Source organism: Triticum urartu, chromosome 1, assembly GCF_003073215.2.
Source record: "Triticum urartu cultivar G1812 chromosome 1, Tu2.1, whole genome shotgun sequence".
Classification (NCBI taxonomy): Eukaryota; Viridiplantae; Streptophyta; class Magnoliopsida; order Poales; family Poaceae; genus Triticum; species Triticum urartu.
The window spans coordinates 300,243,008-300,269,880 of record NC_053022.1 but is presented as its reverse complement, the minus strand read 5'-3'; positions in this window follow the sequence as shown (position 1 = coordinate 300,269,880).

Below are 26,873 nucleotides of genomic sequence, written 5' to 3'. Positions count from 1 at the left end.
GTGTGCTGATGAATACGGTGATGGAGAGAATATCGTCCACTGAAAGCGGATTGCATGAAGCTTTTATGAGTCTACTGACAGGCTTTGAGGTACGTAAAAGAATGTATGGTAGTCCTGCACATGCTAGGTGTGCCCTATGTAGATACTAGCCCCTGAGACTCTGGTTGTCGTCAGAAACGATGACGAACAGAGGATCATATTCCCAGGCAATAACCATACTGCCTCTATGTGCAGGTGATGGAAGCTCCGGTGGCTAGCCGGACTAGCGAGTTTGCCCATTTAGAACGGCAGTTGGATGTGGCAGATGCCGACATCGAGCTTGTTAACAAAAGGCTTGACGAGGCACAGGGTAAGTGTCATTATCTGGTAAACGCCACAATAGGAAGAGCAGTATGATGCCAGCATCTTTAATATGTTGTGACTGCAGATGGAGCTGTCACTGTTGAAGCCTTGCGGGCAGAACTTGCCCGAGCTAAGGAACAAGCGAGGTTGGGTAATGCGGCTGCCTTGAAGGCGGCCGAAGAGTTGCAAGCCGAGAAGGCCGCGCATGGCGAGAGCCGAGACAAGATGGCCAAGATGGCTATAGAATTAAAAGCCGCCGCCGACCGTTGTCGGGTTCTTGAAAAAGAAAACCAGGCGAAGGCATCGGACCTTGAAAAGGCTGCTGCGACGAAAAAGGATCTCCGCTCTGCTATGAGGGCAAAGAAGGAGGAGCCGCGGGAAGCCGGGGATATTGTAGCTGGGAAATCTTTTATGTTGCGGAGGAAATTCGGAGATCCACGGTATGCCCCTCTAGATCGGCTGTGGAGTTCCGAGGATGTGTATATGGATTTGGCGGCGAGCGCTGCCGATGCGGCCAAGTACTTCCAGGGTCAGACAGACCGTGGAGTAGACCAGCTATTTTGGAGGCAATTCCATTCTCCCGAGCGTCCACTTTCATTGACTAACCAATTAGCCGAATGGGCCGAACTAAATAGGTTGTACGGACTCTCCATGAGGTCTGTTGTGGATCAATTATGGCCGGAAAGGTCAAAACCGAACAACTATTTCAGCTTGGTGTAGCAGTTCCTTGACGTGGTGCCGCGCATTAATGCGATGAAGAGGTCGGCGTGCATAGAGGGCTCACGGATGGCCTTTGCCCGTGTTAAGGCATACTGGGCGGAGATGGATGCTACCAATGTTGCAGCGCGGGATTCGGCTATAGGTCGAAAGGCTGCTGAGCACTATTTTGAAGAAGTTCTTGAGGGTTCCCGTTTGATAGAGGCCCAGTGCTCAAAAAATATTATGTTTGAGTGATATGTAATCTCATTGTAAGCGAAATGCTTTTATAAATTTTTATAAGGCTATTTTTATACTTTTGCCTGAAAGTAATATGATGCCTCCTGGGCGGCCGTTTATGTATACATGTGTATAACCTGAAAGATTGCAGTCGTTGGCTTCATCCCCCATGCATATAATGCGGAGGTGCTCGCAAAAACACGCGTTCACACTTAACCCAACGTCTTGGTCCTATTAAGGAGGTGATAGCGGAGCGAGCGAGGCAACCGGACTATAATGCTTTAGCACTTTCACTTAGCCATAGGAGTTTGACAATGGGGCTACTAGATAGCCCCTGGTGGCTCCGCACTCTCCCGGTTCCGGGGTGCGTACATGCCTGGCCGGAAAATGGCCCTTTGTTAAGGCGGAGGAATTCTAACATTCCCACAGGTCATCGAGTGGTTGACCAGTCTCACGCTATATCATGACAGTCAGTTTTGGGCTTTCTCTACTGAGGTGCTCGTCCGGATGAATCAGGGCACAATCGCAGTAGTTCTCCTGGTGCTACCTTAGCCGGTAAAGCGGAACGTAAGGCACCAAAACACAGGAGCCGGGCAAACCCAACATTTGACCAAAGACAATGATTCGGAGCTGATGCATATATGGCCAAACTCACGATGCCGAACACTCCCTAAGGTATTCGGTCTTTGTGGTATAAACCGGGCCTAAATAATGGCCTTTGTAAGAAGCCCCTTGTGTCCAGGTACGTGCATTGTTCTAGCGTGGCCACATGCCAAGACGTCAGCATCCTTCTCAACGGTGGATATGTATCAACAAGAGACAGTAAAAAAGGATTACGCAGTGTCTTAATCTACAAAGAATCCTTGGAGCGGTTCCCTGCTGCACGTCTGCGCCTGTGTCTCCGTTGCACCGTATCCTGGACGGGTGTAGCACGATGATCGTCTGTAAAAGAGAGGAAGTTAAGTGAAAAAGTTGTCGTGCAAAAAGATAGTTTTTAAAGAAACCATGTGTAATTCAAGATGATAAGAAATTGCCACTTGTCTGCGTGCGTTGAGCCCCTTGTATTGACAAATAGGGGTGTGACCACTTATTTCCGTATAAATAGCGGCACCGGACTTGATTAGTTGTATCTGAGGTCTTGACGACCTATTGGATGCTTTTGTTTGTCCGGGCGCCTTTAGTGTGCGGCGGCCAAGGCAGCCTCACTCTCTTCGGCGTGCAGAGATCGCTTGATATTTCCGTGCACTGTAATGATGCCACGTGGACCGGGCATCTTGAGTGTGAGGGAGGCGTAGTGCGGTATTGCATTAAAGCGAGCGAAAGCTTCGCGTCTGAGTAGTGCTTGATAGCCACTTTGAAAGGGAGCGATGTGGAAAGTTAAATGCTCGCACGGAAGTTATCGGGGGAGCCGAATATAACTTGTAGTAAGAGGGAGCCCGTACAACGAGCCCCTAGGCCTGGTGTTACTCCTTTGAAGGTAGTATTGCTATGGCGAATTTGTGTTGGGTCTAACCCCATCCTGCGGATTGTATCCTGATATATTAGGCTTAGGCTACTGCCGCCGTCCATCAAGACCCTTGTGAAGTGATATCCGCCAATTACTGGGTCTAATACCAGGGCAGCCCATCCTACGTGTCGGATACTTGCTGAGTAATCGCGATGGTCGAAAGTGATCGGTTGAGATGACCAGTGCCAGGACTTCGTAGTGATAGGCACTTGGGTATACTTTCCTGGGAGTGCCGTATTGTTTTTTCCCTTGATTATGTGTAACACGTTTACTGTTTTCACTTCTGGTGGAAATTTCTTTTGTTCCGCCGTGTCTTGCTTGGGAGGCGCGTCCTCGTCTTCACTTGATGTATCCTCCCCCTTATTTACGGCGTTGAGCTTGCCGGACTGCTTGAAGACCCAACATTCTCTGTGGGTATGATTAGCAGGTTTACCAGGGGTACTATGGATCTGACATACTTGGTCCAGAATTTTGTTGAGGCTGGACAGTTCATCCCTGGTGCCTTTAGGCGGCTTTTGACCTGGCCGAGAGCTTTTGAATCCGGCATTTACTGCCGTGCCCTTTGTGTTGTCTTCTTTATTCCAGCGTTTATTATTGCTATTGCACCATGATTTCCCGTTTCCATCTCTAACTTCAGATGTACTGGGGTCGCTGGTGCTGCATCTGGCTAGCCAGCTGTCCTCCCCCGCGCAAAAGCGGGTCATGAGGTCTGTTAATGCGGCCATCGTTCTAGGCTTATTTTGGCCGAGGTGTTTGGCGAGCCATTCGTCACGGACGCTATGCTTGAAAGCTGCTAAGGCTTCAGCGTCCAGACAGTCGACAATCTGGTTCTTTTTAGTAAGAAACCTGTTCCAAAGCTTTTAGGCTGACTCTCCGGGCTGTTGAGTTATATGACTCAAATCGTCCGCATCCGGAGGTCGGACATAAGTCCCTTGAAAATTTGCCCGAAAGGCGTCTTCGAGCTCTTCCCAACTTCCGATGGAGCTTTCGAGGAGGCCTTTGAGCCAGTGACGAGCTGGCCCTTTGAGCTTGAGGGGTAGGTACTTGATGGCGTGGAGACCATCTCCTCGAGCCATATGGATATGAAGGATGTAGTCCTCAATCCAGACCCCAGGGTCTGTTGTTCCGTCGTATGCCTCTATGTTTACGGGCTTGAATCCTTCTGGAAATTCGTGGTCCAGCACCTCATCGGTGAAACATAGGGGGTGTGCGGCACCCCTGTAGCTGGGTGTACTGCGTTGTTCGGATGTTTGTTGTATTGAAGTGTATGCTGGGGCGCGCTTGCGTGGTCCATAGATGGATCTTGTTACACCGTCCTTTGGGTGCGAGCCCTCGCATTGGTTGCGTGTTGTATGGTAAGTGGCGTTGTATGCCGCTCTGTATTGGTAGAGGGGTCGTCTATCCGACCAGGTGGCTGCTTCGATATTTGGTTGTGGGGGTTCTGAGGCCTCCTCATCGAATTCGGGTAGCAGCTTCCGCTTCGGGTAGCTCTTGGAGGGGCGATTGTCGCCGTACCTTGCTGCAGTGCTGAGTATTTTGCTCCATCTGAATTGGAGTGTGTCTTGCGCGGCCTTGAGCCTTTGCTTCTGCTTTTTCAGGCTCCTCGCGGTGGCAACAAGCCTTTTACGGGTAGTCCGTTGCCCCGGGTGTCTGTCCGGCGTTATGTCGTCCGGACCATTATCCTTGATAGGATTTGTTTGTTCGGTTTGATTATCCAGATTGCCGTTGTCCGGCAGCGGTTCGCCCTGCTCCAGCGCTGGGTCTGTGTGATCGCTATTTCTGTCGAGGCGGGATTTGGGGCGGCGCTTGCGTCGCCAATTTGACTGCTTTTCGAGGGAACAAGCCTTCGGTGCGTCCTTCCGCTCCTCGTCGTCATCTTTTGGTGCGTCCACCATGTATACGTCATATGACGAGGTGGCGTTCCCGGGCCCAATAGGCGCTGGTTCTTCATCGTCTCCTTCGTCGGCGTCCATACCGTCGATGTCTCCGGAGTCGAAGTCGAGCATGTCGGTTAAATCGTCGACAGTGGCTACAAAGTGGGTGGTGGGTGGGCTTTGAATTTCTTCATCGTCCGCATCCCAATCTCGCTGACCATAGTCCGGCCAGGGCTCTCCTGATAAAGAGAGAGACTTCAGTGACTTCAGGATATTGCCGAAAGGCGAGTGCTGAAAGATGTCCGCGGCAGTGAACTCCATTATCGGCGCCCAATCGGATTCGATTGGCAGGGGCGTGGAGGGTTCGGAGTTCGTAGAGGAGTCCGGCTCCTTGGAGTCACGGGTCTCACAGAGTACGGGGCTGGTGTTCGGCTCAATCATCGTTCGGGTCGCAGCCCCCGGGGTGGCGTCCAACCGCCCATCCTCGATTGGCACAGTTGGCTCCGAATTAAGGGTCGGAGCCGATGCGGGTGCGGCCTCCAGGGCACTGTTCGGCGGCAGAGCTAGATCATGCTCGTCGTGACAGTGCGGCGTGCTCGGAAATGGCTCAAACCCGTCGAAGATCAAGTCCCCGCGGATGTCAGCCGTGTAGTTTAAACTTCCAAATCTGACCTGGCGGCCAGGGTCGTAGCTTTCGATCTGCTCTAGATGGCCAAGCGAATTGGCCCGCAGTGCAAAGCCGCCGAAGACGAAGATCTATCCGGGGAGGAAGGTCTCATCCTGGACTGCATCGCTATTGATGATCGTAGGAGCCATCGAGCCTGACGGCGACGACACAGAGGAACTCTCAATGAAAGCACCAATGTCGGTGTCAAAACCAGCGGATCTCGGGTAGGGGGTCCCGAACTGTGCGTCTAGGCCGGATGGTAACAGGAGGCAAGGGACACGAAGTTTTACCCAGGTTCGGGCCCTCTCGATGGAGGTAAAACCCTACGTCCTGCTTGATTAATATTGATGATATGGGTAGTACAAGAGTAGATCTACCACGAGATCGAGGAGGCTAAACCCTAGAAGCTAGCCTATGGTATGATTGTTGATGTGTATGTTGTCCTACGGACTAAAACCCTCCGGTTTATATAGACACCGGATAGGGTTAGGGTTACATAGAGTCAGTTACAATGGTAGGAGATCTGCATATCCGTATCGCCAAGCTTGCCTTCCACGCCAAGGAAAGTCCCTTCCGGACACGGGACGGAGTCTTCAATCTTGTATCTTCATAGTCCTGGAGTCCGGCTGAAGGTATAGTCCGGTTATCCGAACACCCCCTAATCCAGGACTCCCTCAATGCCATCGCAATCTTCTTCTCTTCTTCATAGTTGTGCAAACGGAAGATTTTGTCGACCCTCAATGCCCATGATAGGTACTCTTCGGGATCGTTGCTTCCATTGAACTTGGGCATGGTGAACTTGAGTTTGCCGTAGCATTGCTCTTCATTGTGTTGGGGTCGGGCATGATGACTCCCATGTTGTTGATGATTGTTCAACTCGTGGTGCTCTTGTCGTGGAGGATCTCCATTGTCTTCATGCTCTTGATTAACTTGTTGTTCTTGGCAAGCTTGTGGAGGAGCTTGTCGAGCTCGAGGAGGAACTTGACGATGCACACGAGCTTGATAAATCATCTCGCGAACTTCTTCGCGAAGTGCTTCAGCATGTTCACGAGCTTGTCGGCCTCGATCGGCTACGGCTCGACTTGAATCTCGTAGGGATTGTTACGCCACAAGTGCTTGAGCGTCACGGAGTTGTTGTTCTTGACGTTGTGCCTCGGCATCTTGTGCATTTTGGTGTAGACGCGCTCGCTCTTCCTCTTCATGTTGGCGTTGTCGTTTCCGTTCTCGTGCTAGCGCAAAGGCCTCTTGGTTTTGACGTCGTCGATGCTCTTGCGAGTCGGTGTCGCGTAGAGGATTGAGGCTTACTTGATGCTTATTGCATGCGGCATGGCGAAGAGTGTTCGATGTCGGTGTACTTCAACCGGAGAGGGTGAAGTTGGAGTGGCGGCTTGAACGGCTCCTTCTTGAAGTGGAAGAAGAGCAGTTGAGCAACAAAGTGCGAATATCGTCCATCCTTGCGTCATTCTATTGCTTGTGATCGTCGAGCTTGTGGTCGAAGTAGTGCCTTGTACATTGCTCGGAGAGTCGCAAGTCGGTGGCGAGGTTGTCGATGCGGTCACTCATGGCTTGTTGCTCTTGATGCAAAGCACGTTGTGCACCAAAGAGATGACTCTTGGTGCTGAATGAGTTCATGTCATCATCTTGCTCCATGAAGAGTGGGTTGGTAGAAGTACTTGGCCTATCCATCATTCCAAGACAATTGTAAGTGGTAGAAAGAGAAGAACGAATACCAAATGTACCTTGACCGAAGTTGAAAGTGGATCGATGATCACTCCAATGTAGGACAAGGAAATAGCACAATTGGTACTAGCTCTTATCAGTTTCTCACACCTACACAAGTAAAAGCTTATGGTGGAGCTTGGTTAGGATGGTGGCACAAATTTTAATGCAATTGTAAGTGAGCTTCAATAATGTTGGAAAAGATTCGCAAGATGCAATGTAACAAGTAGACCAAGCAATATAAGGTACACGGAAACACACACGCAAAGAGATAAGTGGGGTTGAGCAACCAAGGGTGTGCCAAAATGTGGAACCCACAAAAATGCTGTTGTTGCACAACACTAGAGAGACGCTAGCACGATTGCACAATAGGCGGATACAAGAAATTGTGCACAACCTACTTAACAAAAATGCAACGACTTCTATCCCAAGTATGCTCTATGCAAGGTGTTGCTATGATATGATCCAAGATGATCGAGTATGACAATCTTAATGTTGTATGATGCTATGGTTCTTGCTTAAAAGCTCTTTGCTTATCTTTCCTTCTTGCTTAAAAGCTTGATTGGCTCTTTGATGTTTGAGCAATTTTCTCATGCAATGCTTGACGAACCGATATAGAAAGTGAGTATGCGATGACAACTTTGTGACACAAGAGATGATACCAATATATGCAACAATGATGTATGTATGCTATGGGAAGTATGATCACTAATGTGCACAAGTCTCGTTGCCGGCAATACTCAATGGCTAGTCTTGATGGGTAAGCAACGCAAAGGAGTAAGGCTATGATGTCTATCAATGTAATGGCAAGAGTGATATGTCCAATACCAAGATGAGGTTACCGGTCTTGCTTCCGGTATGGTGTCAAAATGGTGGCACGGATACCAAGATGTAGTCGAGGTGGTCGTTGTTGATTACGATGTAGGACCGTAGATGATGTAGGACTCGTCCGTGGCGAAGATGAGCGGCGGTGATGTCGATGTCGAACCGTACCTAGATAGACAAAACACAAAATGATACGGTACCACAACTCAAATTCTCAAACCTCGAAGTAGCAAATGTGTCGGAGAGCGAAACGGTCCAAAATGGTGGGCTATGTGGAAGTGGTGGAGGTATGCGGAAGTATATGTGGTATATGGTGGGCACCGGAACAAAATTTGGTGAAAAATGGTCGGAAAACGGGGCGGTGGATGGAATTGTTGCTGCTAGGGGCCGGATGTCCGGGTTTGTCGGGCCGGATGTACGGGCTCTAGATCCATGGATTGACTCGAAGATCTTCACGAGGAGAGGTCAAATCCGGGCAAAATTCTTAGAAATTTGTGGATGGAATTTGGGGAAAAGTGGAAGGAAAGCTAGATCTACCTGCAACACACAAAATTCGCGGATCCAAACCAACAAAATCTCAACACACCAACAAATCACACAATTTTTTTGGCTATTTTTGTGGGGAATTTTTGAATTAGGACGAAAAACAGCAAACCAAGGCTAGAAACACAATGGGGAGGCTCCGAAATTGTGACCAACCTGGCTCTAGATACCAAGATGATGTAGGGTAGGGACCCTTATCGTCCGATCTTTCACGAAAGGAGCGGAATCCCGCGAAGAACACGAAGGGGGAAACACATGAGGAACACTCAAACGAACAAGAACAAGTCAGAAAAGTGCTAGATCCTCGGATACATAGAACGATACACGGTACACGATCAACTAGGGACGATACATAGGTAGCCGGTCTTCTCCGTGAGGAGGTCTTGAGTTCTTACCTAAAAGGGGTCTTGAATTCGCTTGAAGGATCTTCTCCGGTGGAGGCTCGAATCTCTGTGGAGAAGGTATCCAAGTGGATGAGCAAAGCTCTCACACAAACATGAGCTAAACCTTTGCTAACCCTAAAAAGTTGGAAGAGGTGGAGTATATATAGTCTAGGGGGGGGAGAAGGGATACATGGGCCTCGGCCCTTCACTGTGCGCAGACTGGGGAGGCTAGACGTCCGGGCATCGGGCCGGATGTCCGGGCTTTCACGTGGCGCCGGATGTCCGGGCTGAGGAGGCCGGATGTCTGGGCTGGAGTGGTGGCATTTGTTGCTCTCGGGTTCGGAGGGGTCCGGATTTCCGGGCTGGGAGCCATATGTCCAAGGGCTCGGGAAGGGCCGGATGTCCGGGCTCACGGGGCCGGATGTCCGGGGCCTGTAGGTGCTTGGCGGCTGGGCTGCTGTAGTGGATGACGCTCCAGGGGCCGGATGTCCGAGGTCATGGCCAGATGTCCGGGGCCTAGGAGATGTTCTTGTCTCCTTCCGTTGGTTCTCCCCATCCGTGGACTTGGGGACTTGTCCGTCTTCACGTGCATCTTCGGGAGGGTCCTCTTGGTACCTAATCATGCACAACAACTCGGACTTAGGTAGTAGCCATGTCTCATTCATAGAAAGTGGAAGTTCGGAGAGGAGTGAGTTCACCTTATCTTCGATAGCCTTAGCTCGGGCTCTTTTCATTGGTCCAAGTGGTGTCATTGGAGGTGTAGGTGCGTCCATGGGGATGATCATGGGATGCTCCGCATCAAGAGGGCTGGTTGAACAGTAGCCGGTGGAGTAGCGCGCGGTGGAGGCTGGATGAATAGGAGCCCGTGGATGAACATTCGCAGGTGGAGGCTGGAGGAGGTCGGCGGTGGATGAACAGTAGCCCGTGCAGGGTGGAGGGGGTCGACGATGGAGATGAACAGTATCCCGTGGAGTCCCGTTTTGCGGTATGCCACACCCCTCCCGATGAATAGGACCCCCATTTCGACCGTAGCGCTCCAACACAAGTCCGTTTCCTCCATTTTGCGGTACGCCACACCCCTCCCAATCAATAGGACCCCGTTTCGACCGTAGGAGGTCCGTTTCCACCGTTTTGCGGTATGCCAGACCCCTCCCGATGAACAGGATCCCGTTTTTAACGTGGCCGGTGGAACACAAGGCCGTTTCCTCCGTTGTGCGGTACGCTAGGCCTCGTTTCCATTGGGTGTTCCGTCCAAGCCGGTTGGCTCCCACACGTTCCGTTGCCTCCCGATGAACACAACGCATTCCATTGCCTCCCCATGAACACGAAGGCGACGCAATTTCTCCGTTACGACCCAGCCATGTACACGAGCCCCGGCCATACGTATGCGCGATTAGGCGTTCGAGACCTCGCCCGTATGTATGTACATGGCCGTATTTTCTTTCTTGCACACCGGTCGTTGTACGTACGTGTACATGCTACGCGCGCGTCTCTAGTACGACACGTCGCGACCAGAATGACAACGCAACGTATGCTTTGATGACCCACAAGTATAGGGGATCTATCTAGTCCTTTCGATAAGTAAGAGTGTCGAACCCAACGAGGAGCAGAAGGAAATGATAAGCGGTTTCCAGCAAGGTATTCTCTACAAGTACTGAAATAAGTTGTAACAGATAGTTTTGTGATAGGATAATTTGTAACGAGCAATAAGTAACAAAAGTAAATAAAGTGCAGCAAGGTGGCCCAATCCTTTTTGTAGCAAAGGACAAGCCTGGACAAACTCTTATATAGAGAAAAGCGCTCGCGAGGACACATGGGAATATCATCAAGCTAGTTTTCATCACGCTCATATGATTCGCGTTCGGTACTTTGATAATTTGGTATGTGGGTGGACCGGTGCTTGGGTACTGTCCTTACTTGGACAAGCATCCCACTTATGATTAACCTCTATTGCAAGCATCCGCAACTACAACAAAAGTATTAAGGTAACCCTAACCATAGCATGAAACATATGGATCCAAATCAGCCCCTTACGAAGCAACGCATAAACTAGGGTTTAAGCTTCTGCACTCTAGCAACCCATCATCTACTTATTACTTCCTAATGCCTTCCTCTAGGCCCAAATAATGGTGAAGTGTTATGTAGTCTACGTTCACATAACACCACTAGAGGCTAGACAACATACATCTCATCAAAATATCGAACGAATACCAAATTCACATGACTACAAATAGCAAGACTTCTCCCATGTCCCCAGGAACAAACGTAACTACTCACAAAGGATATTCATGTTCATAATCAGAGGGGTATTAATATGCATATAGGATCTGAACATATGATCTTCCACCAATTAAACCAACTACCATCAACTACAAGGAGTAATTAACACTACTAGCAACCTACTAGTACCAATCCCGGACTTGGAGACAAGAATTGGATACAAGAGATGAACTAGGGTTTGAGAGGAGATGGTGTTGATGAAGATGTTGACGGAGATTGCCCTCTCCCGATGAGAGGAGCGTTGGTGATGACGATGTCGATGATTTCCCCCTCTCGGAGGGAAGTTTCCCCGGCAGAACAGCTCTGCCGGAGCCCTAGATTGGATCCGCCAAGGTTCCGCCTTGTGGCGGCGGAGTTTTGCTTGGGAAGATGGCTTATGATTTTTTCCTCATCGAAAGACACCATATAGCAAAAGATGACCATTCGAGGGCCACCAGGGGGCCCACGATGTAGGGAGGCGCGCCCCCCACCCTCGTGGGCAGGGTGTGCCCCCCTGGTGAACTTCTTCCGCTGAGTATTTTTATATATTCTGAAAACGTCTTTCGTGAAGTTTTAGGACTTTTGGAGCTGTGCAGAATAGGTCTCTAATATTTGCTCCTTTTCCAGCCCAGAATCCCAGCTGCCGGCATTCTCCCTCTTTATGTAAACCTTGTGAAATAAGAGAGAATAGGCATAAGTATTGTGACATAATGTGTAATAACAGCCCATAATGCAATAAATATCGATATAAAAGCATGATGCAAAATGGACGTATCAACTCCCCCAAGCTTAGCCCTCGCTTGTCCTCAAGCGAAAGCTGATAACAATCAATATGTCCACATGTTTAGAGGTAGAGGTGTCGATAAAATAAAATACAGACATGAGGGCATCATGATCATTCTTAGAACTACAACATATATGGATATTGTCATATGATTTCTTATGATAGAGTAATAATTCAATCACAATTTCAAGTATGAATCATAAACTTCATTGAAAACTAACAAACTATAATCTCAGTCATTGGAGCAATTGCAATTTATCACAACATAGTAAAGAGTCAATATAAGAGCTTTTCAGCAAGTCCACATACTCAACTATCATATAGTCTTTCACAATTGCTGACACTCACGCAATACTTATGGGTATGGAGTTTTAATCAGACACAGAGAAAGATAGGGGCTTATAGTTTTGCCTCCCAACGTTTTACCTCAAGGGTAATGTCAACAATAATAGTTCATGAAAACTCACATCCAATTAGCCATATATACTAGGATCTTTCCAACATACTGTGCTTGCCAAAGGATAAAATGTAAAAGGAAGGGTGAAGATCACCATGACTCTTATGCAAGGTAGGATATATAAGTAAAAGATAGGCCATTCACAGAGGGAAGCAGAGGTTATCATGCGCTTTTATGGTCGGATGCACAAAATCTTAATGCGAAAGAACGTCACTTTATATTGCCACTTGTGATATGGACCTTTATTATGCAGTCTGTCTTTTTTATTTCTTCCATATCACATGATCGTATAAAGCTTATTTTCTCCCACACTAATAAGTCATACATATTTAGAGAGGAATTTTTATTGCTTTCACCGATGACAACTTACTTGGAGGATCTTACTCAATCCATAGGTAGGTATGGTGGACTCTCATGGCAAAACTGGTTTAAGGGTATTTGGAAGCACAAGTAGTATCTCTACTTGGTGCGATGAATTTGCTAGCATGAGTGGGAAAAGCAAGCTCAACATGTTGGAGGATCCATGACAATATAATTTATCTCAGATGTAAGAAAACATAACCCATTATGTTGTCTTCCTTGTCCAACGTCAACTCTTTAGCATGTCATATTTTAATGAGTGCTCACAATCATGAAAGATGTCCAAGATAGTATATTTATATGTGAAGACCTCTCTTTCTTTATTACTTCCTATTAATGGCAATGATGACCAAAACTATGTTTGTCAACTCTCAACAACTTTTATTCATCATACTCTTTATATGTGAAGCCATTACTCTTAATAAGATCAATATGAACTCTTTATTTCTTTTTATTCTTTTCTCTTTCCTTTTATTCACTCAAGATCATGGCAAATAATCAAGCCCTTGACTCAACACTAATCTTTATTATATAGCACACGGACTCGATTACATAGAAGGATCATAAAGCAAAACTCACAACTAGATCATACTAAAACTTTATTCTACTAGATCAAGATATTGCCAAAAGGATCGAACTAAGAAAAACAGTAAAGATAAAAGTGATGGTGATACGATACCGGGGCACTCCCCCAAGCTTGGCAGTCGCCAAGGGGAGTGCCCATACCCATGTGATTATGTTTCCTTTGCTGATGAAGAAGATGGAGGTGTTGTTGGTGATGGATAGTCACACATCGAGCGTAAGAGGTCCTCCAGCTTGCGGATAATGCCCTTGAGTGCAACAATATGCTCCTTCAACAAAATATTTTCATGTGTAAGATACTTGTTCTGTATATGAGCTAACTCAATCATCTTGAAAGCTTCGATCTCAGTCGGGGTAAGAAGATTGTGATCAAGTTGAAGGATGTCTTCTGCTGCCGGAGCTTGATCCTCCATGGCCTTCTTGATCCATTCATCCTTGTTGATCTCCATGGGTTCTTCCCTCTTCAGCTCTATCTTCATTAGCCAAGCATCATTGTCACCATTGTTGGAGTAGGGGGACGACATGATGCCTGGCCTTGACGACCCTGACAAGAAACAGCTCGAAACAAGAACAGAGGATATTTGCGTGATACAGGAGTCAAAACCTCCGGGAGATTATATAATGAATTTTTACCGACCAAAATACGTATCGTGTAAAAAAACAGAGTCCGGAGAGCGCATGAGGTGCCCATGAGGTAGGGGCGCGCGCCCTCCACCCTCGTGGAGCCCTCGTGTCCTTCCCGGACTGCTTCTTATTTTTCTATTTTTCTAAATATTCCAAAATGGAGAAATATTGCCTTAAAAACTGTTTTGGAGTCGGTTTACTTACCGTACCACATACCTATTCCTTTTCGGAGTCTGAAACATTCCGGAAGTGTCCCTTATGTACTCCTCCGGGGTTATGGTTTCAATAACATTGGATTCAACATTTATAGGATTACATGAGATATAATGTTTAATTCTTTGACCATTCACCACCTTCGGATTTGTGCCTTCGAAGTTGTTGATTTTTATGGCACCGGAACGATAGACCTCCTCGATAACGTAAGGACCTTCCCATTTAGAGAGAAGTTTTCCTGCAAAAAATCTCAAATGAGAGTTGTATAGCAATACATAATCACCTACATTAAACTCACACTTTTGTATCCTTTTATCATGCCATCTTTTAACTTTTTATTTAAACAACTTGGCATTTTCATAAGCTTGGGTTCTCCATTCATCAAGTGAGCTAATATCAAATAACCTCTTCTCACCGGCAAGTTTAAAATCATAGTTGAGCTCTTTAATAGCCCAATATGCCTTGTGTTCTAGTTCGAGAGGTAAGTGACACGCTTTTCCATAAACCATTTTATACGGAGACATACCCATAGGATTTTTATATGCAGTTCTATAGGCCCATAATGCATCATCAAGTTTCTTGGACCAATTCTTTCTAGACCTATTGAAAGTCTATTGCAAAATTAATTTGAGCTCTCTGTTACTCAATTCTACTTGACCACTAGACTGTGGATGATAAGGAGATGCAATTCTATGATTAACATCATACTTAGCAAGCATTCTACGGAAAGCACCATGAATAAAATGTGAACCACCATCAGTCATTAAATATCTAGGGACTCCAAATCTCAGAAAAATAACTTCCTTAAGCATCTTAATAGAAGTGTTATGATCAGCGCTACTAGTTGGAATAGCTTCTACCCACTTAGTAACGTAATCAACAGCAACTAAAATATTTGTATAACCATTAGAGGCAGGAAAAGGTCCCATATAGTCAAAGCCCCAAACATCGAATGGTTCGATAATGAGTGAATAGTTCATAGGAATTTCTTGACGTCTACTAATATTACCAATTCTTTAACATTCATCACAAGATAAGACAAACTTACAGGCATCCTTGAAGAGAGTAGGCCAATAAAAACCAGATTGCAATACCTTATGTGCAGTTCTATCTCCAGCATGGTGTCCTCCATCAGCTTCAGAGTGACACTTGCGTAGGATCTGTTCCTGTTCATGCTCAGGTACACAATGTCTAATAACACCATCTAATCCTTCTTTATAAAGATGTGGGTCATCCCAAAAGTAATGCCTCAAATCATAAAAGAACTTTTTCTTTTGCTGGTATGTGAAACTGGGTGGTATAAATTTAGCAACAATGTAATTAGCATAATCAGCATACCATGGAGCAGTATGAGAAGCATTTATGACATTTAATTGCTCATTAGGAAAACTATCATCAATAGGTAGTGGGTCATCAAGAACATTTTCTAACCTAGACAAGTTGTCTACAACGGGGTTCTCATCTCACTTTCTATCAACAATATGCAAATCAAATTCTTGTAGCAAGAGAACCCATCTAATAAGTCTAGGTTTAGCATCTTTCTTTTCCATAAGATATTTAAAGCAGCATGATCAGTGTGAATAGTTAATTTAGAATCAATAATATAAGGTCTAAACTTATCACAAGCAAATACAACTGGTAAGAATTCTTTTTCAGTAGTAGCATAGTTTCTTTCAGCATTGTCTAGAGTTTTACTAGCATATTGAATAACTTTTAATTTGTTATCATCTCTTTGCCCTAGAACAGCACCTACAGCATAATCACTAGCATCACACATAATTTCCAAGGGTAAATTCCAATCAGGTGGCTGAAAAATAGGTGCAGAGATCAATGCTTTCTTAAGTATTTCAAATGCTTCCACGCAATCATCATCGAAAACAAATGGTATATCTTTTTGTAACAAATTAGTCAGAGGCCAAGAAATTTTTGAGATGTCCTTAATGAACCTCCTATAAAAACCGGCATGACCAAGGAAACTTCTTATACCTTTGATGTCCTTGGGACATGGCATCTTTTCAATAGCATCAACCTTAGCTTTATCAACTTCAATACCTCTTTCAGAAACTTTATGCCCCAAGACAATACCTTCATTAACCATAAAGTGGCACTTCTCCCAATTCAAGACAAGGTTAGTATCTTCACATCTCTGCAAAACTCGATCAAGGTTGCTTAAGCAATCATCAAAAGAGGATCCATAGATGGAGAAATCGTCCATGAAAACCTCACAAATCTTTTCACAAAAGTCAGAGAATATAGCCATCATGCATCTTTGGAAGGTAGCAGGTGCATTACATAAACCAAAAGGCATACGTCTATAAGAAAAAGTACCGAACGGGCAAGTAAAAGTGGTCTTAGATTGATCATCAGCTGACACAGGTATTTGAGAGAAACCAGAATAGCCATCTAGAAAGCAAAAGTGTGTATGTTTGGATAATCTTTCTAGCATTTGATCAATAAAAGGTAAGGGGTAATGATCTTTTTTAGTAGCCTTATTTAATTTGCGGAAATCAATTACCATCCTATAACCTGTAATAATTGTTTGTGGAATCATTCATCTTTATCATTAGGAACGACTGTAATACCTCCCTTTTTAGGGACACAATGGACAGGACTTACCCACTGACTATCAGCAACGGGATAAATTATACCTGCCTCAAGGAGCTTTAGTATTTCCTTTCTTACCACTTCTTTCATCTTAAGATTCAGCCATCGTTGGTGATCACGAACTGGTTTGGCATCTTTCTCCAAATTTATTTTGTGTTGACATAGTGTGGGACTAATGCCCTTAAGATCATCGAGGGTATATCCAATAGCAGCATGGTGCTTCTTCATAGTTTTCAATAATCTCTCTTCTTCGTGCTCTGAAAGGTTAGCACTAATAATAACAGGATATATCTTTTTCTCATCAAGATAAGCATATTTAAGAGTATCAGGTACGGTTTGAGCTCAAACACGGGATCGCCCTTGGGTGGAGGAGGATCCCCTAGGATTTCAACAGGCAAATTGTGTTTCAGGATGGGTTCCTGTTTAAAGAATACTTCATCTATTTCCTTTCTTTCATTCATAAACATATCATTTTCATGGCCTAGCAAATATTGTTCTAAAGGATCTCTAGGAGGCGCGACAATAGACAAAAGACCAATAATTTCATCTTTACTAGGAAATTCCTCTTCACGGTGTTGTCTACGAAATTTAGAGAAATTAAATTCATGAGACATATCACCTAAACCAATAGTAACAACATCCTTTTCGCAATCTATCCTAGCATTAACTGTGTTCAAGAAGGGTCTACCAAATATAATGGGACAAAAGCTATCTTGTGGGGAACCAAGAACAAGAAAATTAGCGGGATATTTAGTTTTCCCACACAAGACTTCAACATCTCTAACAATTCCAATTGGTGAAATAGTATCTCTATTGGAAATTTTAATTGTGACATCAATATCTTCTATCTCAGATCTCAGCAGGTGCAATATCATGCATAATTTCTTTGTATAAGTCATGAGCTATAGCACTAGCACTGGCACCCATATCACATAAGCCATGATAACAATGATCTCCTATTTTAACAGAAATAACAGGCATGCCTACCACGGGTCTATGTTTATCTTTAGCACAAGGTTTAGCAATTCTAGCAGTCTCATCACAGAAATGAATAACATGCCCATCAATATCATCAGACAAGAGATCTTTAACAATAGCAATATTATGTTCAACTTTAATTTTTTCAGGAGGTGTATAGGTTCTAATATTTCTTTTACGAACCACAGTTGAAGCTTTAGCATAATCTTTTATCCTAACAGGAAAAGGTGGTTTCTCAACATAAGCAGATGGAACAATAGGATCATTATAAGTGTCAGTCTTTTCTTCAACTTTAATAGGTGCAGCTACTTTTACTTTTATGGGAGGATGGTATTTAAACCACTTCTCCTTGCGGAGATCAATATAAGTAGCAAAAGATTCACAGAAGGAAGCTACTATCTCAGAGTCATGTCCATATTTAGTGCTAAATTTACGAAATACATCGGTATTCATAAAAGATTTAACACAATCAAACTTAGGTGTCTTACCTGACTCCTAACCTTCGTCGATATCCGAATCTTCAGAGTTGCGTTCAATTCATTCCAATAAATCCCATTTGAATTCAATAGTCTTCATCATAAAAGAGCCAGCACAAGAAGTATCGAGCATGGTGCGATTGGTTTCAGAAAGCCGAGCATATAAATTTTGAATAATCATTTCTCTTGAGAGCTCATGGTTGGGGCATGAATATAACATTGATTTAAGCCTCCCCCAAGCTTGAGAGATGCTTTCTCCTTCGCGAGGACAAAAATTATATATATAATTGCGATCACGATGAACAAGATGCATAGGATAAAACTTCTGATGAAATTCCAATTTCGATCGTTTGTAGTTCCATGATCCCATATCATCACATAGCCTATACCATGTCAATAAATCTTCCGTTAAAGATAAAGGGAAGACCTTCTTCTTAACAACATCTCCGGGTACACCTGCAAGCTGAAATAATCCACAAACTTCATCCACATATATTAGATGCTCATCAGGATGCGTTGTTCCGTCTCCTGCAAAAGGATTAGCTAGCAGTTTTTCTATCATACCTGAAGGAACTTCAAAGGGAACATTTTCATTTTTAGTAGGTTGAGGAGCAACTCTTTGCTCTACTGGTCGGGGTGAAGATACCCCGAACAAGCCTCTCAGAGGATTACTTTCCATAGTAACAAGTGACAGTAAATTTCAGCACAATATATAAATTTTTCCTTACCAAATTCCACCTACCAATGGCGCTTCACTCCCTGTCAACGGCGCCAGAAAAGAGTCTTGATGACCCACAAGTATAGGGGATCTATCGTAGTCCTTTCGATAAGTAAGAGTGTCGAACCCAACGAGGAGCAGAAGGAAATTATAAGCGGTTTCCAGCAAGGTATTCTCTGCAAGTACTGAAATAAGTGGTAACAGATAGTTTTGTGATAGGATAATTTGTAATGAGCAATAAGTAACAAAAGTAAATAAAGTGCAGCAAGGTGGCCCAATCCTTTTTGTAGCAAAGGACAAGTGAGGGAGTCCTGGATTAGGGGGTGTTCGGGTAGCCGGACTATACCTTCAGCCGGACTCCTGGACTATGAAGATACAAGATTGAAGACTTCGTCCCGTGTCTGGATGGGACTTTCCTTGGCGTGGAAGGAAAGATTGGCGATGCGGATATTCAAGATCTCCTACCATTGTAACCGACTCTGTGTAACCCTAACCCTATCCGGTGTCTATATAAACCGGAGGGTTGTAGTCCGTAGGCAATCAACTCCATACACAACAATCATACCATAGGCTAGCTTCTAGGGTTTAGCCTCCTTGATCTCGTGGTAGATCTACTCTTGTACTACCCATATCATCAATATTAATCAAGCAGGAGTAGGGTACCACCTCCATCGAGAGGGCCCGAACCTGGGTAAAACAAAGTGTCCCCTGTCTCCTGTTACCATCCGGCCTAGACGCACAGTTCGGGACCCCCTACCCGAGATCCGCCGGTTTTGATACCGACATTGGTGCTTTCATTTAGAGTTCCACTATGTCCTCGCTTTTAGGCCCGATGGCTCCTTCGATCATCAACAACGACGCGGTCCAGGGTGAGACTTTTCTCCCCGGACAGATCTTCGTCTTCGGCGGCTTCGCACTGCGGGCCAATTCGCCTGGCCTCCTTGAGCAGATCGAAAGCTACGCCCCTGGCCATCAGGTCAGGTTTGGAAGCCTAAACTACACGGCTGACATCCGCGGGGACTTGATCTTCGACGGATTCGAGCCACAGCCAAGCGTGTCGCACTGTCTCGATGGGCATGATATAGCTCTGCCATCGAACAGCGCCTTGAAGGCCGCACACACATCGGTTCCGACCATTGATTCGGAGCCTACTGCACCGATCGAGGATCAGCGGTTAGATGCCGCCTCAGGGGCTGCGATCTCAGAGGCGATTGAGCCGAACTCCAGCCCCGCACTCCGCATGGCCCGTGACTCCGAGGAGCCGGATTCCTCTCCGAGCTCCGAGCCCCCCGCGCCCCTGCTGATCGAATCCGATTGGGCGCCGATCATGGAGTTCACCGCCGCGGACATCTTTCAGCACTTGCCCTTCGGCGACATCCTGAATTCTCTAAAGTCTCTCTCTTTATCAGGAGAGCCCTGGCCGGACTGTGGTCAGCAAGGTTGGGATACAGACGACGAAGAAATTCAAAGCCCACCCACCGCCCACTTCGTAGCCACTGTCGACGACTTAACCGACACGCTTGACTTCGACTCTGAAGACATCGACGGCATGGACGATGATGCAGGAGACAAACAAGAACCAGCACCTGTAGGGCACTGGAAGGCCACCTCATCATATGACATATATATGGTGGATACTCCAAAAGATGGAGATGGCGATGGAATAGTGGGAGATGACGCCCCCAAGAAACAGCAAAAGCGCCGACGTCAGCGGCGCCGCTCTAAATCCCGCCAAAGCAAAAATGGTGATTCCGGCACGGGAGATAATACTACCCCGGATAGCGCCGAAGAACACCCACCTCAGCAAAATTCGGCACAGGAAGATGGAGAAGCCAGCCCTCATGAGAGAGCGGCAGACCGAGAGGTCGAGGATGATAACTATACGCCTCCCTCCGAAGACGAGGCAAGCCTCGATGACGACGAATTCGTCATACCATCAGACCCGGCCGAACAAGAGTGTTCTAAAACGCAGGCTTTTAGCTACGGCAAGCAGCCTCAAGAAAAAGCAGCAACAGCTTAGAGCTGCCCAAGAATTGCTAGCTGACAGATGGACTGAAGACCTTGCGGCCAAAGAGTATGAACTCGAACGCCCCTCCAAGAGTTACCCGAAGCGCAGGCCGCTACCCCGATCAGAGGAGGAAGCACCTACATCACCAGCGCATGACATGGCAGACCGGCCACCTCGCGGCCGCGACAGAGAGGCCTGTCGGCCCTCCACCCAAGCCATGCCCCGACGCCGCTCAACTAAGGCACGGGAAAATGCGCCCGACCTGCGAGACATACTGGAGGATAAGGCAAGACAAACAAGATAGATCTACGGATCGCGCAGGCGCCCTACGGCATGTGACAATGATCTTCACTCCGGATACAAAAAATCCGGCCGGGCCGAACACAACAGACATAGCTCTTCCGAGCTGCGTTGTGATATAGCCCAGTACAGAGGTGCCGCACACCCGCTATGCTTCACGAATGAAGTAATGGATCATAAAATCCCAGAGGGTTTCAAACCCGTAAACATCGAATCATACGACAGACCCGGCGGTGTGATCGAGGATTATCTCCTTCACATCCACATGGCACGCGGCGATGATTTACACGCCATTAAATACCTCCCGCTCAAACTTAAAGGACCAGCCCAGCATTGGCTTAATAGCCTGCCAGCAGACTCAATCGGTTCTTGGGAGGACCTGGAAGCCGCATTCCTCGACAACTTCTAGGGCACTTACGTGCGACCGCCGGATGCCGACGACTTAAGCCACATAATTCAGCAGCCAGAAGAATCGGCCAGACAATTCTGGACACGGTTCCTAACAAAGAAAAATCAGATAGTCGACTGTCCGGACGCAGAAGCCCTAGCAGCCTTCAAACACAACATCCGCGACGAGTGGCTTGCCCGGCACCTGGGACAGGAAAAGCCGAAATCCATGGCAGCCCTCACAACACTCATGACCCGCTTTCGCGCGGGAGAAGACAGCTGGCTAGCTCGCAGTAACAACTTATCAAAGAACCCTGGTAATTCGGATACCAAGGACAAAAGTGGCCGGACACGTCGGAATAAGCAAAAACGCCGCGTTAACAACGACAGCAATGAAGACACGACAGTCAATGCTGGATTCAAAGGCTATAAATCCGGTCAGCGGAAAAAGCCATTCAAAAAGAATACTCAGGGCCCGTCCAGTTTGGACCGAATACTCGATCGCTTGTGCCAGATACATGGCACCCCCGAAAGGCCAGCCAATCACACTAATAGGGATTGTTGGGTGTTCAAGCAGGCAGGCAAGTTAAGGGCCGAAAATGGAGACAAGGGGCTGCACAGCGAAGACGAGGAGCCCAAGCCGCCGAACAACAATGGACAAAAGGGCTTTCCCCCACAAGTGCGGACGGTGAACATGATATACGCAACCCACATTCCCAAGCGGGAGCGGAAGCATGCGCTACGGGACGTATACGCGATGGAGCCAGTCGCCCCAAAGTTCAACCCATGGTCCTCCTGCCCGATCACTTTTGATCGAAGGGACCATCCCACTAGAATCCGTCATGGCGGCTTTGCCGCATTGGTTCTCGACCCAATCATCGACGGATTTCATCTCACAAGAGTCCTCATGGACGGCGGCAGTAGCCTGAACCCGCTTTATCAGGATACAGTGCGGAAAATGGGCATAGATCCCTCAAGGATTAAACCCACAAGAACGACGTTTAAAGGCGTTATACCAGGTGTAGAAGCCAACTGTACAGGCTCAGTAACACTTGACGTGGTCTTCGGATCCCCGGACAATTTCCGAAGCAAAGAGTTAATCTTCGATATAGTCCCGTTTCGCAGTGGCTATCATGCCCTGCTTGGACGAACCGCATTCGCAAAGTTCAATGTAGTGCCGCACTACGCATATCTCAAGCTCAAGATGCTAGGCCCTCGAGGAGTAATTACGGTCAACGGAAACACCGAACGCTCCCTCCGTACGGAGGAGCATACGGCGGCTCTCGCAACGGAGGTACAAAGTAGCCTTCTCAGGCAATTCTCCAGTCCGGCCATTAAAAAGCCAGACACTGGCAAGCACGCCCGGAGTAATCCACAGCAGGACTGCCTGGCATGCTCTGAGCAAGCGTAGCAATGCGGCCCCAACCCCAGCTTTCGCAACATAGCGAAACCAGTACCTCGCGTACATAACTATGCCCTGGAAATACCATGGGCACAGGGGAAGGGGCACAACAACGGCACACCCAAAATACGGCTTAAAACGTACTAGGAGCTGCCGGATTCTTTTTTTAATTTTTCTTACTTTCAGGACTCCATGCTTCGGACGACCTGCTCGGCAATTCAACTGCCGCACAAACGATGCAAGAACCAGGGAGGCAGACAAGCCATGCCGCATTATGGAACTCCCAGGTGGTCTCTGTTACGAGCGGTATACCTGTTTTAAATACAATTCCGCGGCCTGCCCCTGGTCAGGACATACTGAATAGTCCAATATCTTTTGCTTACCGCACTATTTGTATCGTTCGGCTTTGATAAATAGCCTCTATATAAAGAGTGCATAGCTTTTTGTCTATTTTTTGCATTATAATCTCTTTTATATATGTTCATTAATGACATGTTGCACCCGTACACTGTTGTATGGCAAATACGCCAGGGGCTTCAGTACCCTTCAATATGGTGTGAGAAGCCCGTACACTTTCACAAGTGCGGCACCCCAAACTTATAGCACTATATGCATCGGCTCCGAATCATGATTTGGGTCAATAGTTGGGTTTGCTCGGCTCCTATGTTTTGGTGCCTTACGTTCCGCTATATCGGCTAAGGTAGCACTAGGAGAACCACTGCGATTGTGCCCCGGTTGAGCTGGGTTAAGCACCTCAGTGGAGAAAGCTAAAACTGACTGTCATGATGAGGTGAGAGACCGGTCGCTGTCCGAGAGGTTCTTCGGGTCCCTAAAGACTTATGCCGCTTCGAGCGAGGAGCTGGATAACCCCAGCCAAGGCGTGGATAGCGCCCCGAACTCGGTCTTCTGAACTAGGGGCTTCGCCGAAATTTAAAATTATAAAGTTCTATGGCTAAGTGAGAGTGTTCAAGCATTATAGTCCAATTGCCTGGTTCGTCGTGCTGAGTGCCTCCCTCGAAGGACCCAAACATGGGAAAAAGAGCGCACAGGTTTATCACCGAACACCCCAGCACCAGTGGCATGGGGGCAGAAGCCGACGACTGGCCATCTCTCAATTTTTGATAAACGGCCGCACAGAAAATAATATTTTAAATTCAATAAGCATTGCTTAGCGCATATGAACAAGTTTTCAGCGCACAGGATAAAATCGAGCGAGTTCATTCAAAAATTACACCCTTGGTACATTCATCCGCCACAAGGCGGGCACCCGCAAGAACATCCTTATAGTAGTTCTCGGGCTTGCGATGCTCCTTCCCCGGCGGCGGCCCATTCCTCACAAGCTTCTCACCGTCCAGCTTACCCCAGTGCACCTTTGCGCGGGCAAGGGCCCTACGGGTACCTTCGATGCAGACGGAGCACTTGATGACCTCGAGCCTTGGACAGGCCTCCACCAGCCGCCGCACCAGCCCGAAGTAGCTCCCAGGCAGGGCCTCTCCGGGCCACAGCCGAACTATGAAGCCCTTCATGGCCTGTTCGGCCGCCTTGTGGAGCTCGACCAGCTGTTTCAGCTGGTCGCTCAAGGGCACAGGGTGTCCGGCCTCAGCATACTGAGACCAGAACACCTTCTCCGTCGAGCTGCCCTCTTCAGCTCGGTAGAACGCGGTGGCGTCGGATACGCTGTGGGGAAGATCTGCGAATGCCCCTGGAGAGCTCCGGATTCGGGTAAGTAACAAGTAGTTTACTTTTATATTTCTGCTTTGCATGAAGAATGCCTTACCCGCTGCTATCTTTTTCACCTCCTCCAACTCTTGGAGGGCCTTTTGGGCTTCGGCCTTGGTAGACTTGGCAGTCTCAAGGGCCGCCGCGAGCTCGGACGCTTGGGTCTTTGACTCAAGCTCCAAACTCTCATGTTTTTTCATGAGAGCCTGAAGCTCTTGCTGCACCTCGCCGACCTGAGGCCCAAGTTTCTCTCGCTCGGTACGCTCCGCGGCCATTTTCTTTTCGGCCTCAGATACCGCCCGCTTGAGGGTCGCCACCTCAGTCGTGGCCCCTACAATAAGCAGTACAATCCTGTTATTTTTTTGCAATCGCGCCTCTCTATAGGCACCTTTTTTCTGTAAGGTATTTCTTACCTTCTTTCTCCTCGAGCTGCCACTTGGCAAGGCCGAGCTCTTGCTCGGTCCGCTCGAGGTCCTGCTTCAGGACACCCACCTCCGCAGTCAGTGCGGCGGTGGATAGCAGCGAAGCCTGCATACGCATATTGACTCTTTTTGTTAGACTCCTGCGAAATTTACTAGATACTCTATTCGGCTTTTCTTTCCGAACGCCAAACAGAGCATCAGGGGCTACTGTCTATGCGGTAATATTTTTACATATTTTTACTTACCTCAAAGCCTATTAGAAGGCTAGCGCAAGCTTCAGTCAGTACGCTCTTGGCGGACTGAACCTTCTGGATCACCGTACTCATAATAGTACGGTGCTCCTCGTCGATGGAGGCGCCTTCAAGCACCTCCAGCAGATTGTCCGGTGCCTCCGGTTGGACGGAGGCTGCCGGCTCAGAAGGCTTGCTCCTCTCAGAAGGAGTTCGCCTGCCGCTGTCCGGAATCGTTGAAGATTCCGGCACGGTGTCCGGCTCAAAACCGGACTTGGAGCCCTGGGGGGTCTTGTCCCCTTTACTCCTGGAGTCCGGGAGGTCGCCTTGCGGCTCCTCCAGGACCACCTCCTCCTGCCCCGGAGCTCGTTGCGACACCATTTCGGCGTCATCCGTAGTGCGGGGGGAGACAACGGGCGGAACTGAGTTCACGTCCGATGAATCCAGGGAGCCGCTCGACGACTCGTTGAGTTCGGCCCAGGGCGGGCTGCATGATTATATTCGACATTAGGGAAAGCTGTGCAACAAAAGGAATATCATGAGTTACTCTGGTATCCGAACACTTACGATTTCGCCGGACGCCTGGCCCTGTCCGGCCACTCCTCTTCGTCCTCGTCGGTGTCGGGGGCGTAGTCCGGCGGAGGGGTCTTCCTCTTCTTGGACCCTTCGGCCTTCCCCCTTGGGGCGGCCTTCCTTTTCTTTCCTCCCTCCGCTGGGGGGGCATAGCTTTCTTCTTCCTCCTCCTCGTTTTTACGGGAGGAGGGCGTCTCGGACTCGTCGGATGACGAGTCCGACAACACCACGTTGCGGGTACTCTTTCGAGTTCCCGTGGTCTTCTTCTTCTTGGCCTTCTTTTCCGGCACCACATAAGGTGCCGGAGCCAGCAGCTTCACTAGTAGAGCTGGGGCTGGGTCTTCGGGCAGCGGAGCCGGACAGTTAATCGGTCCGGATACCGCCCGCCAAGCCTGTCAAAGGTAAGGGAGTTTAGATCCCGCATAGAGTTAAACTATGAAAAAAGCTGAACGTCCTGTAAAAGGTGAAAATAGCTTACCTCGCTAGCGTGACGCTACGAGCTGTATCCGCGGTCCTCAGAAGCGGATGAGGGAGCCTCGGCGCCTTTGGTTAGCACCTTCCAGACGTCTTCATACGTCGTGTCGAAGAGCCTGTTAAGGGTTTGGTGCTGCGCCGGGACGAACTCCCACAGATTAAAATCCCGTTGTTGGCACGGGAGGATCCGGCGGACGAGCATAACCTAGATTACATTAACAAGCCAGATTGGCTTGTTCACCAGGGACTGGATGCATGTTTGCAATCCGGTCACCTCTTTTTCGTCACCCCACGATAGGCCCGTCTCTTTCCAGGACATAAGCCGCGTGGGGGGTCCAGATCGGAACTCGGGGGCTGCGGTCCATTTCGGATCGCGTGGCTCGGTGATGTAAAACCACCCGGATTGCCACCCCTTTAGGGTCTCCACGAAGGAGCCCTCGAGCCATAGGACGTTGGCAATCTTGCCCACCATGGCGCCTCCGCACTCCGCCTGGTTGCCGCGCACCA